The sequence below is a fragment of the Periplaneta americana genome, chromosome 8 (genome assembly GCF_040183065.1).
Source record: "Periplaneta americana isolate PAMFEO1 chromosome 8, P.americana_PAMFEO1_priV1, whole genome shotgun sequence".
Lineage (NCBI taxonomy): Eukaryota > Metazoa > Arthropoda > Insecta > Blattodea > Blattidae > Periplaneta > Periplaneta americana.
Window position 1 is genome coordinate 92,769,481 of NC_091124.1, and position 14,774 is coordinate 92,784,254.

Sequence of the window (14,774 nt, forward strand, 5' to 3'; positions counted from 1 at the left end):
AATGGGTAATTCCACAGTATTCTCATGTAATAACATTGTTTTGTAAACTTAAAGTGTTACTTCTGTGTCTATTATTGCTTCCATAGGCCTATTGTTCATCTGATAATACTGTATAATATATTAATTTTCAATGTAAACGAAAACAATAATAGGTACTAAATATTGTCCTGGTTATGAGAATTACATGTGATAAATTCAGTTTAGGGACAAAATTACCAATAGAAATAAAAAAAAAAAGCTATTTTTTAGTTGCTACCTCAACCCAAATAGATAAAAAAAATAGCTTTTTCCGTTAAGGATAAGAAATAACACGTGTTATGAAGAGTTAAAATTTCAATAATTATAGATTTAAAAAATACCGGACATTTTGTTATATTTGTAAATGCCTGGAGGACAGGAGGACAAAGCTTAAAAAAGGAGGATATGTCCTCCAAAAGCCAGATGCCTGGTCACCCTGACCTAATGGAAATGCCAGAGAATTGGATATCCGAACAAGCCTCATATTATAGACCCCAAGATCAAGGAAATGAGATATGAGAAGAGTAAGAACTAGACTGAGATGGATCAAGTCTGAGGCTGCACCATGAAATAATAATGTGGATGACTGGAGGAGGGGTATGAGAAGGATAATGCTGTATAAGTTACATTGAAATCATTGCTCATGTACATATATATACATATATATATATGGAACAGCTCTAAAATGCTCACGGTAATGTACTTAATATAGTAATGAAATTACATTTACAGAATGTAAAAGAGCCCACTATTTAGTTGCGACCATATGGTGTTAATGTCTCAAGCTTACCACCTGTGTTATGCAATCTTTGTTGCTTATTTGTTATAGTCATAACAGCAATATTGAAACATAAATAATTCTACAGGGAAATATGATATTAATAACTGATTTCAAAGCAGCAATAGAAGCAGAAGAATTAGAAACTGAAAATGAGAACAGACCCCATAGGAACACGAACACACACAACACTGCACAAAAATTACTGAATAACTACAAAACTGTTCATGAAACACTTTTGTACTGGTAGTCTAAAAATAACTAAAATTCTCGTCTTCTGCAATAAAAATGCAATTATGAATAGAGGTCATTTCCTTAAATGCAGAAAACCTGATACAGTAAGACTAAATTTTTCAGTGATAAAATGTCACTAATTTAATACTAAGTAGTTAAAAGAACGATTGACCATTTGCCTACTTTTTTACTGAATTCTGCTTTTAAATGGTTACAGTAATTTTTTATGAAGTTCTTTTTATAAGAATTGCTATTTATCTTACCTAATATGTGATCTTCATTGCATTAATGATATATTTATTGATTCAAGATTAGATTTAATCCAGAAAACACCACACGAAAGTGAATGAGAGTGATCTGCTTTATTCCCAGTCGTTCCTTAATGAACTCAGAAGATAGGAGAGTAGAAGAAAGAATATTTATCAAAATCTCGAACCTTTGGTGTTGTAAGCAGAATTTCTGGATATAGTAATAACATCGAAATATATGCTACTTAAGTCTGTATATTATTAATTCAGACTTTTAAGCATACGGAAGAACAAAAAAGAAATGTATTATATACTACTAGAAGCTTTTGCTTGAGCATGGTGATGGTTAGCAGATAAGATGGTAGGTAGCAAATGGGAATGAGAGCTTTGCTCGGTTTGATGTCACTGAGGTGAGCAGTGCTTTGTTGAGGTGTATGAAAATGTATACTACCATTTAATATTGTATCAGGAACTGGATTTGGAGATCTATCTTAGATCATGGACATGCAAGGAATACACAAGCTGATGCAATGAGAAAAAAAGTAATGTTACAAATCATTTATGCGACCAAAAAGTCTTAGAAAAAAAGTTTTGTCACACAGATACTTTATAAGTCCCAGAAAGGAGGCAGTACGCATGATCAGAGGAGGAGTGACCTGGTTCAGAAGAGAAGAGACTAGTTGAGGTAATAAAAGTAATTTTGTTTTGTTGTATGTCTGTTAATGTGCACTGCCTCCTTTCTGGGACTTATAAAGTATCTGTGCGACAAAACTTTTCTAAGACTGTACATATACTGCAGAGTTTTCCAGACAAAAGTAAGACAGGAGAAAATATCAAAGAAGTTGAGAAAATATTTACAGAATTTGGAATTTTTGGGTCCATGGATTGAAGCAACACCTCTGCATCACAACAGAACACGAAATGAAAGACATTACAGCACTTAAGGAATGTTCACTTAGTTTATTGGAAGAAAAAGTTATAGATGTTCATGAGATTGGTACCTTCCTCTGGCCATCTTCCAAGGAACAAGACTTCTTCCTTCAGAAGAGAGAGAACAAATCATCTGTATAATGTGACAAATGTAGCCAGAAGTAGAAATAGATGGGCAGTTTGAAGCAATACCTACAACACTACCACCACCAACAACAAAGATGATGAAATCATTGTTTCTGAAGTGGCAACATAATAATGGACAGCCTGTAGAAAATAATGAAGTAGATTTCTACGAAGATGAAAAAACATATCAATGACAATGAATTGCTTCACTGATGGAATAAAAAAGGATCAAGGCTGTCTGAAGTAGCTAAAAGAATATTTTGTATTCCAGCCACGAATGAAACTAGTGAAAGAAACTTACTTCAGTGTAGCTGGGAATCTAATATCAGAAAAGAAGCATGCTTGATCTGGAAAGAATCAGTAATATTCTTCTAATTCATAGTATCGAGAAGATATTACAGTATCAAATAGACTAAAATTAAGGTGCATAAAATCTAATTTTATACAGGCCTAAATTTTCTTATCTTTAAAATTAGTTTTAAACTCTGCTGTTAACTCTTTTTATTGATAGTCATTAACCCTGTTTATGGATAGTTGCCAGCAAAATGTGAACAAATAATGTATTTATGTTATTTTTAAATTTCTGTTTTTGCCGATTGTAGCATTCAATATAGCTGTGGTACAATAAACTAAATCTTGACTTGAAAATGTTATTTTCAGTCATTTTTGTGCGATTTTTTTAAAAACTAAAATGATTTATTATTATTTATAATAGTATTAAAATCTTACAATTTCACAAAATGTGACTTCCCTTAACAGTGACGTGATTAATAGTATATTATAAACTCTTGTTTAATCTTCATTATGATACTCCTGAAAATTACTTCATTTGCGTGCTTGTTATGGAACATATATTGCTTGTTGCTAGGCTATAAAATCCAGGTTTATGAAATGATTGTGATACTAGGTTTGCATAAAGTGACTTTCGACTCTCTTTTTCTTGTTATGGCAAATGGTTTAGAATGTAAACATGCTTAGTTTAATTTAGTTGCAGATATGGGTTGAATTTATTACTATGGTATTAGCATATTAGTATATTCTACATTTATTGCAATACTGTATTTGCTGGCATATAAGATGCACCCCCTTTTTTGTACACATATTTTAGGAAAACTACTTTATCACTTAATAAATTTACTGTAGTTCAAACAAAATATAAAAGCCATATATTCAGTTCTGCTTCAAATAGGCTACTGTCCATTTGCAGTTCCACTTCGTAGGTTATGTTTACTATGAGTTGCTTTTTTCTTATATCCACTTCCTGATTCTGTTGCCAAGTTCTTATTTTTGTCGAAACGCCTTTCTGTAGCCGTTACCATGTTCCTTAGCATACACAATCACACTTAGCTTATATGCAATAGTGTAACAATGCCGACGTTTTTCAAGCATAATTTTCAAAGAAATGAAGGAAAATTAACAGCAGAAATTTATCAGCAATCGCAACAAAAATGGGAAAGTTTAAAGGAACAAGATGTAATCGTGAATAACAGTGCATGCACATCCACTGAACTCTCTGTAACTGGAATGCTCTCGAGCACCGCAAGGAATCTAAACAGGAATACCTGTAGAGTTTTACTTGGAATAGTGAAAATTTTCAGAAATGACAGTAATAAAAAAACTCACTGTATTTTTCAGACCTATTTTCAAAGAAAAAAAGTGCATCTTATATGCTGGAAAATACGGTTTGTAATTAGTTGAGCTTGGCTATAAGATATTCCAACTACATTGCAAGTGTAGTGTGTTCGATCATATCAGACTCGAATGTATGTATGTATGTTGAGTGAGAAAATGGAGTGTCTGTTTATCAAAATCTTGAACCTTCGGTGTAGAATTTCTGGAGATACTAATAATTTTAAAATAATGTGACATATAAGTCTAAAATACATACAAAATAATATTATTAATCCAGACTTCAGTCTTTTATGCATCAGGAAGAACAAAGAAGAAATGTATTATGTACCACAACGAATATCAATGTTATAAAAAAAGAACAAACTGACTTTTTCAACATAAAAAATACCACAATAATACAAAACCACAAGAGAAAGCATCACTGGATATGATACTAAGAATTATGAAGTTGAAATCAAAACAAAAAATTTACACAAATTCGTATCAATGCATATGAAGAACAGTTGCAGCATTTTTTAAACTAAAAGAGCCCTAGTTGTCTTGAATGTATTAGCAGGTACAAGTAACAGCAATGGAAATGTAGTTACCAATGGAGGACATTTCCACTGAAGCAAAAGATGACAAAGAAATCAAGATCTAGTAGGATTGTATTTGAAAGCAAGAAATTAATGGCATCCGCCAATATTTAGCTACATGTATAGAAGTCGCCATCCTTTGAATGCTTCTGTAATCAGTGGCATTGGGATCTATTGTTTGAACATTGTGGGGGCAGGTACGTGGGGAATAATTAGAAGGTATAATTACACAATGAAGCTTCTTGACATGTAACTCACTGTCAGGGTTAACGTAGTAGCCAATTCTGAGTGTAATCTGTACATAATTACAAATGAGTTACAATCAGAATAACTTGCTTGCACACACACACACTCAGATACTGGAATATAACATCTCCAATAGTATTGGTTATACTTAAAAGAACTACAAAAAATATATTAAAAAACTGCTGTAAGATAACACTGTTGCCTTGGTGTTGTAGTGGGTATTTTGAACATTCGTGACTGTGAAGTTAACACAGTAGTATATTGATACTTTTGTTAAAAGTAGAATGGAAAGAATATCTTGTTGGGAAACAGTGTAACAAGTTTTAACATTGTCAGTATAATAATATACAAGTCAGTGGTAGTGAGGATACAGTCCATTATCAATGGTCGTCAAAGTTAATGGTATCTTCCTTCTTACCAGGGATGTACTAGATGTTGAATGCTAAGAACTGCACAAAATCTTCCTTAGAATGTAAATCACTCATCACAAAAACAGTGGTCTGAGTCTTTCCCATGCAAAACTCAGCAGTTGTCTGGTAGTGCCATTTGACAGTGGCATGTTTTAAGTACTCGAGTTGCGTGAATGGTATAGCTGCAATAAGAGTTCGTCTCTTGGAGTGTTAGGTTGTGGGTTAGAGTGTAAACAATGCACATTGGCACCATGAGGCGAATTAATCCCAAGAATGTTGTCAAAATATGAAAGGTGAAGTTGCCACGTACCGAATATGGAAATGTAATTGGAATCGAGGATATGGTGTTCGCGAATATGTTATATTGCATAATAATTCACAAATACAATGGAGATGACACAGAAATGGATAGATATAGTGATTCTGAAGGACATTCATAGCCCATATCTGAAGTTGGCTGTTCCAACATTACCCACCTCTGCCAGAAATGTTGAGGCCCAGTGTATGAGAAGATATTAATGATAGCACATGGAGAACATTTATGAAGACTATTACAATCGTGGCTTCAATTCCTATAGCAAACTTATTAGGCACTGGTAAGTGCATTGGATGTAAATCAAATTGCAAGTTAATTTTAAATTATGTGACTAGCAAAAGGCAAGACCGAGTTCACTTCAAGGAAAACAGGCTGTCACAATTAAAAGCTTTAAAAGAGTATGTTATGTCCTATCTCAATTCGATAGGTGAACGGCGTATGGATCTACAGTTCATTATTGGCATCTGAAAATGTCGACACTAAAAGCTTATAAAGTGGTAGGTCTGGATAATTTCAATGCTTCGATTATTTTTGTCAGCAGTCTCAATGCTAAATATGACATTTCTTCTAGGCATATTACTATGTTTATCACACATAAGGACATAGAAGAAGATCTTAGTATTCCTCAGAAGGGACAAGAGTTTGTGGAGGAAGTGAATAGAAATCTAGCAGAGGGGAGTGGACAAAATGATTGGAACAACAGTGACTAAAATCAATTTAATTATGAAATATCTTCATTGTCAGCATTATCTCACAGAGGAGAGAAAACTACAATTGGTGTGTTGCAATCTGTGCATAGCTCTACACACAGCTATACAATTTTATTGATGTGAATTTATCAATGAGTGGCAAATTAGCTAACAAGCTGTATATCTGTTTTCAAAATATACAAGGCACTTTCGGCCCAACATTTCAAAGAAACTTGAAGCAACTTGTCCACGAAACATTCATGTGGAGGCAAGAAAAAGTGGAAAAATGACGAAAGAACATGTGAAATGTTTTCTAACTTCAGTCTCAGTGAACATGTGAGTAAGAAGAGCCTATTGCTGTGTGTACGTACTCTTTTAGATGAAAGTTTTCCGAACAGTGATGTTAAGCTCAAGATATTGTCACCAAAGACAACAAAATATTGCCAACTTTTTTATATGTACTTCTTTAGGCAATATAAGCTCTATCTGAAAAACCACAAGTAAAGGTACACACACTATCACCATTTTATCATCAGACTACACTCTATGATATACAGTCAACTTTCTGCACCAAAGTACAAGCTTATGTTGTAATATGCTTGGCAAAAGGCAGATTATGACATTGATATACTAATATCATCGTTTGAAAATGTAATTAGTGTGGCTTTTGATATTGGACTGCTTGAATGTAGAAGTGATGCTGGATGTGAAAAAGTGACTTTAGTCAGATGTTCATATTGTTCAGTTCCACTTTACTTTGATCACTTCATTGAAATCCCACACCTGCACTTTGAAGACAATAACTGTGCAGCACTATCAGATCAGTAGAAAAAAAGTTTGTTCAGGTATCGTAATTATTTTAAGCAGAGGTTTTGTGACACTGTTGATGGGAGATCAAGCAATATAGTCACGACATTAAAATAGGTTTGTTTTTTTTTTTTATTCTGTTATATTGATATTTTGCTTCTTTGCGTTACCAAAGTTCTTCTCTTAGACCTTGAATAGGTGATCATTGAAATGTCTCTTCTAGTAAGACGCATAGTTTTGTATAGGAATGACACATAACACTGTTTTTGCGATGAGCGACGATTTATATTCTAAGCATGTGTTTATGTGGTTCTGAGCATTCGAGATCAAGTACAATGACAGACATAATAGTTGAGTGACTCGAGTATTTTCTAAGACAGAATGTCACATTGCACATGCTCTAAGCCGAAAGTTTTGGTTCATATGATGACGAGATATTTGCTTCACTTTCTGTTTAAATAATACATATCTATGCTGGGAAGGAAACAAAACTATAGCTGAATAATTTCGAGGGAAAAATTGTTCCGGAGCCGGGTATCGAACCCGGGACCTTTGGTTTAACGTACCAACGCTCTACCACTGAGCTACCCGGGAACTCTAACCGACACCGATCGAATTTTTCCCTCTATATCCACAGACCTCAAAGTGGGCTGACAACCGTCAAGCAACCAACTTCGAGTGCACACTAACTCCGTGTGACTTAAATTGTGGTTTTCTGTTAACGAACAGTGACGTGTATTATGCAAATCAAGATTTAAGGTATAACTGAAATCTTGATTTGCAAAACTATAGCTTCTTATAAACTGCGCTATAGATCTTGAAATATTTTCTCCCACTCAACAATTATGTCTCTCACTTTGGACTCCTTGTTAGTAAAATTTAGAAATGCTATTTGCTACTTATAAGTTTCAGAACATTCAGAGATTATCTTAATTGGGATTAATATTTGAATACATAGCTTTTCCATATTAATTTAATTCTATCTAATGTTTTTGGACAGTTTTCATCCTTATATTACCATTTTCAACAAGTTTTTCAACAACATTATTGTTTTATATTATTTTTCTAGTTCACATTTGTAATTTTGTCTTTCTTATCGTTATTTTTAAGTTATCTTTTAGTATAATGGATTGAAAGTGAATCTCGAATTATTGGGTAATGTATTACTTAATTGGTTTACTTGTATTTAGACTGTACAGACATACTGTATGTCCACATAACACTCATTTACAAGCAATCTTATTATTATGAGGTGGAGAGATTCATAAGGTTACTTTACATTTATGAAATGTTTAATGATAGACGCATATGTACACAGAATTGAGCATATTTTCCAGAAGCCCAAACGACTTTCTTGTTTAACAAATTTTTCAACATTTAGCAAGAACAGAATTATGAAAAAGATATGCACGTTATACTTTCTGTACCGTTACCTTTTAGTAGGCTTTTCTACTGTAAAATACTGCCATATCACTGTTAATTAGTAATTATCAGAATCGTTCTATTGTATAATATTAATTCATAGAGTTTACAGAAAATTTGCTATTATGAACTTATGCTTTAGGTGGAAAACAGCAGAATGGACCTGAAAGTAATTTGTGAAACATTGAAATTCGTTTTTTGTTCAAAGATGTGCTATCTAAAACTATTTATATGAAGTTAGCTTGGAGATAAGCAATACATTTTGTACAATCTTGGGAAATATGTACACACATGATTATATAATTAATTTTAATAGGTAATTTAATTCAAGTAGATATTACGCACTTTCAATACACACTTTTAATATTGAAGTTAATTAATGGTGACTGACTTTCTTATTACCTTATTGTTATCAGGATTTGCAGTGTTCATCTCTAAAATAGAAAAGATGGTTACAAAACTGTTTTTAATTTGACTAATTAAAAATGAAGGATTTCCATAATAGTCATGCTCTAAACAGTCATTTTGCAAACTAACACTTGGTGTGTTGCATACTTGAGGGATTCAGGTTTCATTGCTGTAAATGTGGATTATGTTGGTAAAAGCTCAATATTTGTTCATCATCTGTATAAAAATTCTTTGGTACAAATTCTCTTCTACATTGTGAAAGATTCTGAAAGAAATGTGTACTGTTTCTAAAAATGTTTTCAATTTGTGCAATATTATTAAACATATCTCTTTATCTGTCCCAGACGAAGATTCAGATATTTGTCACGAAGTCAATTAGTTTTTATTATAGAGGAGTCTTCTCCATCTTTGATCTAGTTTGGTTGTAGTGACACCATGATGATTCTTGAAATATTACAGTATAGTAAACTTAAGAAGTGCAGCTCTGTATATTGATATTGCTTGCTTATTCTGTATATTATGAAAGAAGTTGCTGACATTTTTTTTGTTTGTATTCTTAAAGAAATGTAATAAATGTCACTAATTGTGTGGCAGCTTGCCATCTTATTTTTATTTAAAGTAGGTCTAATCCTCGCCAGCAGTGTTTTGCTAACAATACCTGTTACAAGATTAATCATAACTCCATCCTAGAGCCATCTTTACGATAGCATGTTGTACAATATTATTTCAGTATTATAACAACTTGTGGTATAATAAGCTGCATAGTGGTAATTTCTCGTTCTTGTATTCAAAACTGATTTCAGTCTGTATGATATAAGATGCCAGAAAGCATGCCTGATTTTAACTGGTGACAATCACTTTATTATGACAGTTAACTGTGATGGACAAGTGTAGGGATGTGAGACAGTATTGGGAGTTTGACACAATATAAATGTCAATCAAGTTTTGAAAATTACCTCATGAAGATGGGCAACATTGTTCTCGGAGCACTCGTGAAATCGAGCCATGAAGTTGCGCTGCAATGTATTCTGCAACATAGCAACAAGAACAGTGGCGATTTTATATCAGATGTTGGCCTCCATTTTCTGAATTGTTGCTGGACTGGTTTCAAAGACTCGGGATTTCAAATACCGTCAGAAGAAAAAATTGGCAGCTGTCAGATCCAGCGAATGTACCTGCCAAGTCACATTGCCAAATCAGAAGATGATGCAGACTCGAAAGAGTTCGCGCAATTTTGTCATTCAAATCCGGGTGGTGTGTGCTGTTGCACTATCCTGTTGAAACCATGTGATCTGAGGAAAATGATGTAGTGTCGACACGACAAAGTCTTGTACCATGGTCACGTAGCGCTCTGACGTGACAGTGCATGTTGCACCATTGGCATCTTTAAAGAAGTACAGACAGATAATCCCTGATGTACTCATTCCACACCATACCGTTAACTTCAGGCTGTGTAACTCTGGCCTATACAACTACCGCGGGATTTCTATACCCCAAAAATGGCAATCTGTTTATTTACTGACCAGGACAACAAGAAATGTGCCTCGTCAGACGTCAGGAGGTTATCGACAATTCCTGGATTTGTCATCCACATCTCGAGAAACATGTCACAAAACTGAACATGTGCCAATCTGTCGGTAGGTGTCACTGCTTTCACTACTTGCAACTTGTAGGCTCGAGTATGCAAATCCAAGTGCAAAATTTGGTGCAAACTACCATAAGTTATAAGCAGTGCTTTCGATCTGCAGTGTAGTGATCATCTTGGACTGCTCTGATGTCTGCCCACACCGTTTACATGTGTACTGACAGTACAGGAGACTTTTTGTTGCATACTGACACCTCCTTGTGCCACTTTGCTACCCAGTACCGAACGGTATGGCTATCTAGTGCATCTCTATGTTGGGTTAGTCGGTGGAAAGGTCGTTGTGCTTGCAATAAACAGCTCCACCACATGAACACATGGTCTTGCATACTCCACTTATCCATTTTAGTTGAATCTCCCATATTGGTGAACACATTTCTGGATTTCTTTGGCCTACCATGCGTGCCTGCACACTGTTCTGTTGCAGTAGCCAAAAGAAATCAGGTGGTCTTTTTTACTTCACTAGAGATCCATGTCGTATTTCTTTCGTTTGTCAGTGACATAGATGACTATTTGAGATTTTCAACCCTCTTATTTGTTTCTTTTTCTTTTCTTTATTTATTTCTTTCTTTCTCTTCCCTCGCCTCTCTAATCTTCCTCTTCACCTTCCTTGTATTCCTCATTTTTCTATCTTTCCCCCCCATCACTTTCCCTATTTTTCTCTTCTTTTCCTCATTCATTGTCTTTCTTTTTTCCTTCTCTCGTGCTCAATTTTTCTTTCTTCACTTCTCCATTTCTTCTTTCCCATTTCATTACTTCTCTCTTTCCATATTTCTCTTTTTCCTCGTCTTATCTTCCCTCTCTTTCCCTCTTTCTTTATTTCTTTTCCCCTTCTTTCTTCTCAGCTCGCTTCTTCTGTCTAGATTTCTTTCTTTTGTCTCTCTTTCTCTTCATTTTGTGCTTTCTATCGTTCTTTTCTCTTCATTTTGTGCTTTCTATCATTCTTTTATCTCCTTTCGTCCTTCCAATCATACTCATATTCACATATTAAGCAGTCATATTTCAACTAGTGTCTAGCCAAGCCTTCTCTACATGGTTATCAAAACAATAATCTGTGATGAAGTTGTCCTTATATGTTGAACCAATCTCTGCTTTACACCTAATAAGTTGTCTTTTAACGTCACTTTTTGTTGTTCTAATAAAAACGTCGAAAATAAAATTAATGGATATCCATGACAGACTTCATAGCCATATTGATATGCCACATTAATACCAAATTTCTCAACTGTAACAAAGAATTATCTTTTAAATGTCAAAGCAAATGCTCATAAGCTACGGTAAAGTGCACTGTTAACTTCCCCATATTAAAATAAATTATATTAGAGACTTGCAATAAAATCTCACCAGAATCTACTTGCAGTTACAAAAATACAGGCTATAATGTATTGCATAATGCGATACACAAGGGACCAAATTCAAATCTGAGAGAGTTCATTTGAAATTATTTTGTGGTGATCATAATCCCACTAATTTTGTGATAGCTTCGTATCATCAAAGTATCAAGCCTGAAGTAAAGGTTTACAACTATTGTCTCACAAACACCCAGTTATTAGGAGAGAATAGACTACTCCCTCATGTGATCATGGAAGAGTATATTTAGTGAAAATCGGATAGAATTAGGTTAGTAATAATATTACTAATATTTCATCACTGTCGCCACTGCTACAGCCAATAAATAATTAGAGACTCGTGAAATTGATGAGGCACAATAATGCGAAATGTCATTATTTACTTCTCTCGAGCACTGTCTGGAGGGAAAGACCTAATTCAAAAGTACTGGAGAGCAAGAGCGCTAATGGCTTCATTGCCAGATGCCAGGCATTAAACAACAACAACAACTTTTCTCGGGCAGGACATTTATGTGCATGAAGGAAATCAAAAATGAATATTTTGATTCACGATATAACGTGAATTATGTTTATGATGCGAAGTAAGCAAATTACGACACTTTTTACGTGAATTATAATAAATTATCAACTTTCAATTTGAAAAATCATGTAACTATAAAAAATAAATATTTAGAAAATTGTTATATAGCATACACATTTTGAAGAATTCTCCTTACATATTAAAATACGAAACATTTTCAATATTAATTGTCATGTCTTCATTTTTGTTTTTGTTTCCCTGGTCACTTAGATAGTAGATCATAATTTTGATATCTGAGTGATTTGGAATGCTCTACAAATTAGTTATGGTGACTATTACACTTTTACTGCGTCATACTTTTGATCAGTAAAACTGTACGAAAGGACGTGTTTCCACCAATCATGGCTGTTTATCGCTACAATTTTATCACTTCTCTAGCATTTGTTTTTATCACTTCCCTAGAATTTGTTTCTTTGTTTGCCAATATTTCAAACTGCAAATTCTTTACGGTACTATAAAACATGTTTTGCGATCGTCATTTGTTTCCCACATGATAGTCATGCTTTCTGAAGGCACTGGAAGAAATGGTGAACAGGAGAAGAGTTCGGGGCAGAAGAAGATATCAAATGATAGACGACATTAAGATATATGGATTATATGAGGAGACAAAGAGAAAGGCAGAAAATAGAGACTGGAGAATGCTGGGTTTGCAGTGAAAGACCTGCCCTTGGGCAGAACACTATGAATGAATGTAGAGTCAATTGAAAATCGCGGCTCCATTCAAACGTTTTGGTGAAGCTAACATTAATGAAATACAATTTTAATAAGTCAATTTAATACCTATTTTATCGTATTGGAATACTTTATTTCTTCTAATCTCTATATACTTTCTTCTGTTTTTATCACCTCCCTATCATTTGTTTGTTGGCCAACATTTCAAACTGCAAATTCTTTACGGTACTATAAAACATGCTTTGCGATCGTCATTTGTTTACCGCATAGTCAACTGAAAATTGTAGTTCCGTTCAAACTTTTTGATGAAGCTAACATTAGTGAAATAGAATTTTAGTACTGTAAATCAATTAATACTTTATTGTATTAGAGTATTTTATTTCTTCAAATCTTTATATACTTTCTTCTAATCGTGTAATAGTCAATTATATCCCACTCGAGTTTTGATTTTCTCTAGATAAATCAAAACCTGTAGTGAGATTACTGTTGACTATTACACTCTTACTACGTCATACTACTTTTGACCAATAAAACGGTACGAAAGGACGTATTTCAACCAATCATGGCTGCTTATCGCACAATTTTATCGCGTCCCTAGCATTTGTTTCTTTGTTTGCCAACATTTGAAACTGCGCTGGTCTGGACGCCAAAAAAATATATATAATTACAAACCACTCCAGTCGATGCACAGCAGTTTCAAATATGACTCGCATTGGCATTCAAGAACAAGAATTAATAAAAATCATTGATCATACCTATGCATCTTCTGAAATCCGATTTACAAATAAATGAAGAGCACCATTCGGAAATCCTGAATAAGTTGAATACACCATGTAGGCCTAAATCAACGAGTTCCACTTCTATTACGCACACGTCCAATATAACAGCAATTGAACCACCAACCACATTCAAATTTGAAAATTGTACATTCAATAATTATTCCTTTTAAAATTATTCGTGTTTATTTTTTATGTCATCGTCGTTAATTAAAACTTTTCTAACACTTGTGTATATTAGTTAGGTTATGTTATAGCTTCTGCTCTGAGAGGATAAAAATAACTTCTGCTATATGATATTATGGATCGTTGCTTACGGGATTACACAAGCTGGCGCATAGCACGATCGAGAGTAGGTCTCTGTGAGTCATGACAATTTCTGCCGCTAGGTTCGCCTCTCTGCCCTATGAAATGATGAATAGTACCATTACAAAGCATTGTGCATCGTGAAAATAGTTCGATTAATTGTGCATTACTGATTGAGTACGAATATTATAAATATGCCAAGCATATTACAGTGTTATTTTAAGTTTGTTCAGCTAAGTTATATTCGAAAATTGTCTGTGTTTTGCTATGTGAAGAACTCGGTACCAACAGGTCGTATCTTTATAGGTTAAGGTAAATGTCAAAGTTCTCTCATATAACAAGCAATGCTATGTTAAAAGTGGCGAATTGCATTTTCCGACTCTCGAATGATGTGACCCGAAATGTAAAATAATTTCATGCATTGTTTCACTTACCAAGCATTACTAATATAGGCCTAATGAAAATGTGAACGACGTGATGTAAACATTGAAGATAATGTTGTTACTATTTTCCCTTTCTCTTTTAGAAAATACCGACAAAAGTAATGAATTATCTTCATGCTGTACTTATTAGGTAATTAATGTGTATTTGTCTGTATTTTAGACCTGTG

General features: G+C 33.9%; 1 protein-coding gene across 2 annotated transcripts in view; it reads right to left on the bottom strand.

Moving 5' to 3' along the window:
• LOC138704888 (uncharacterized) overlaps window positions 1-14,774 on the bottom strand; it is a 149,110-nt gene that overhangs the window by 105,966 nt on the left and 28,370 nt on the right. The gene's annotated exons all lie outside the window — the stretch shown is intronic.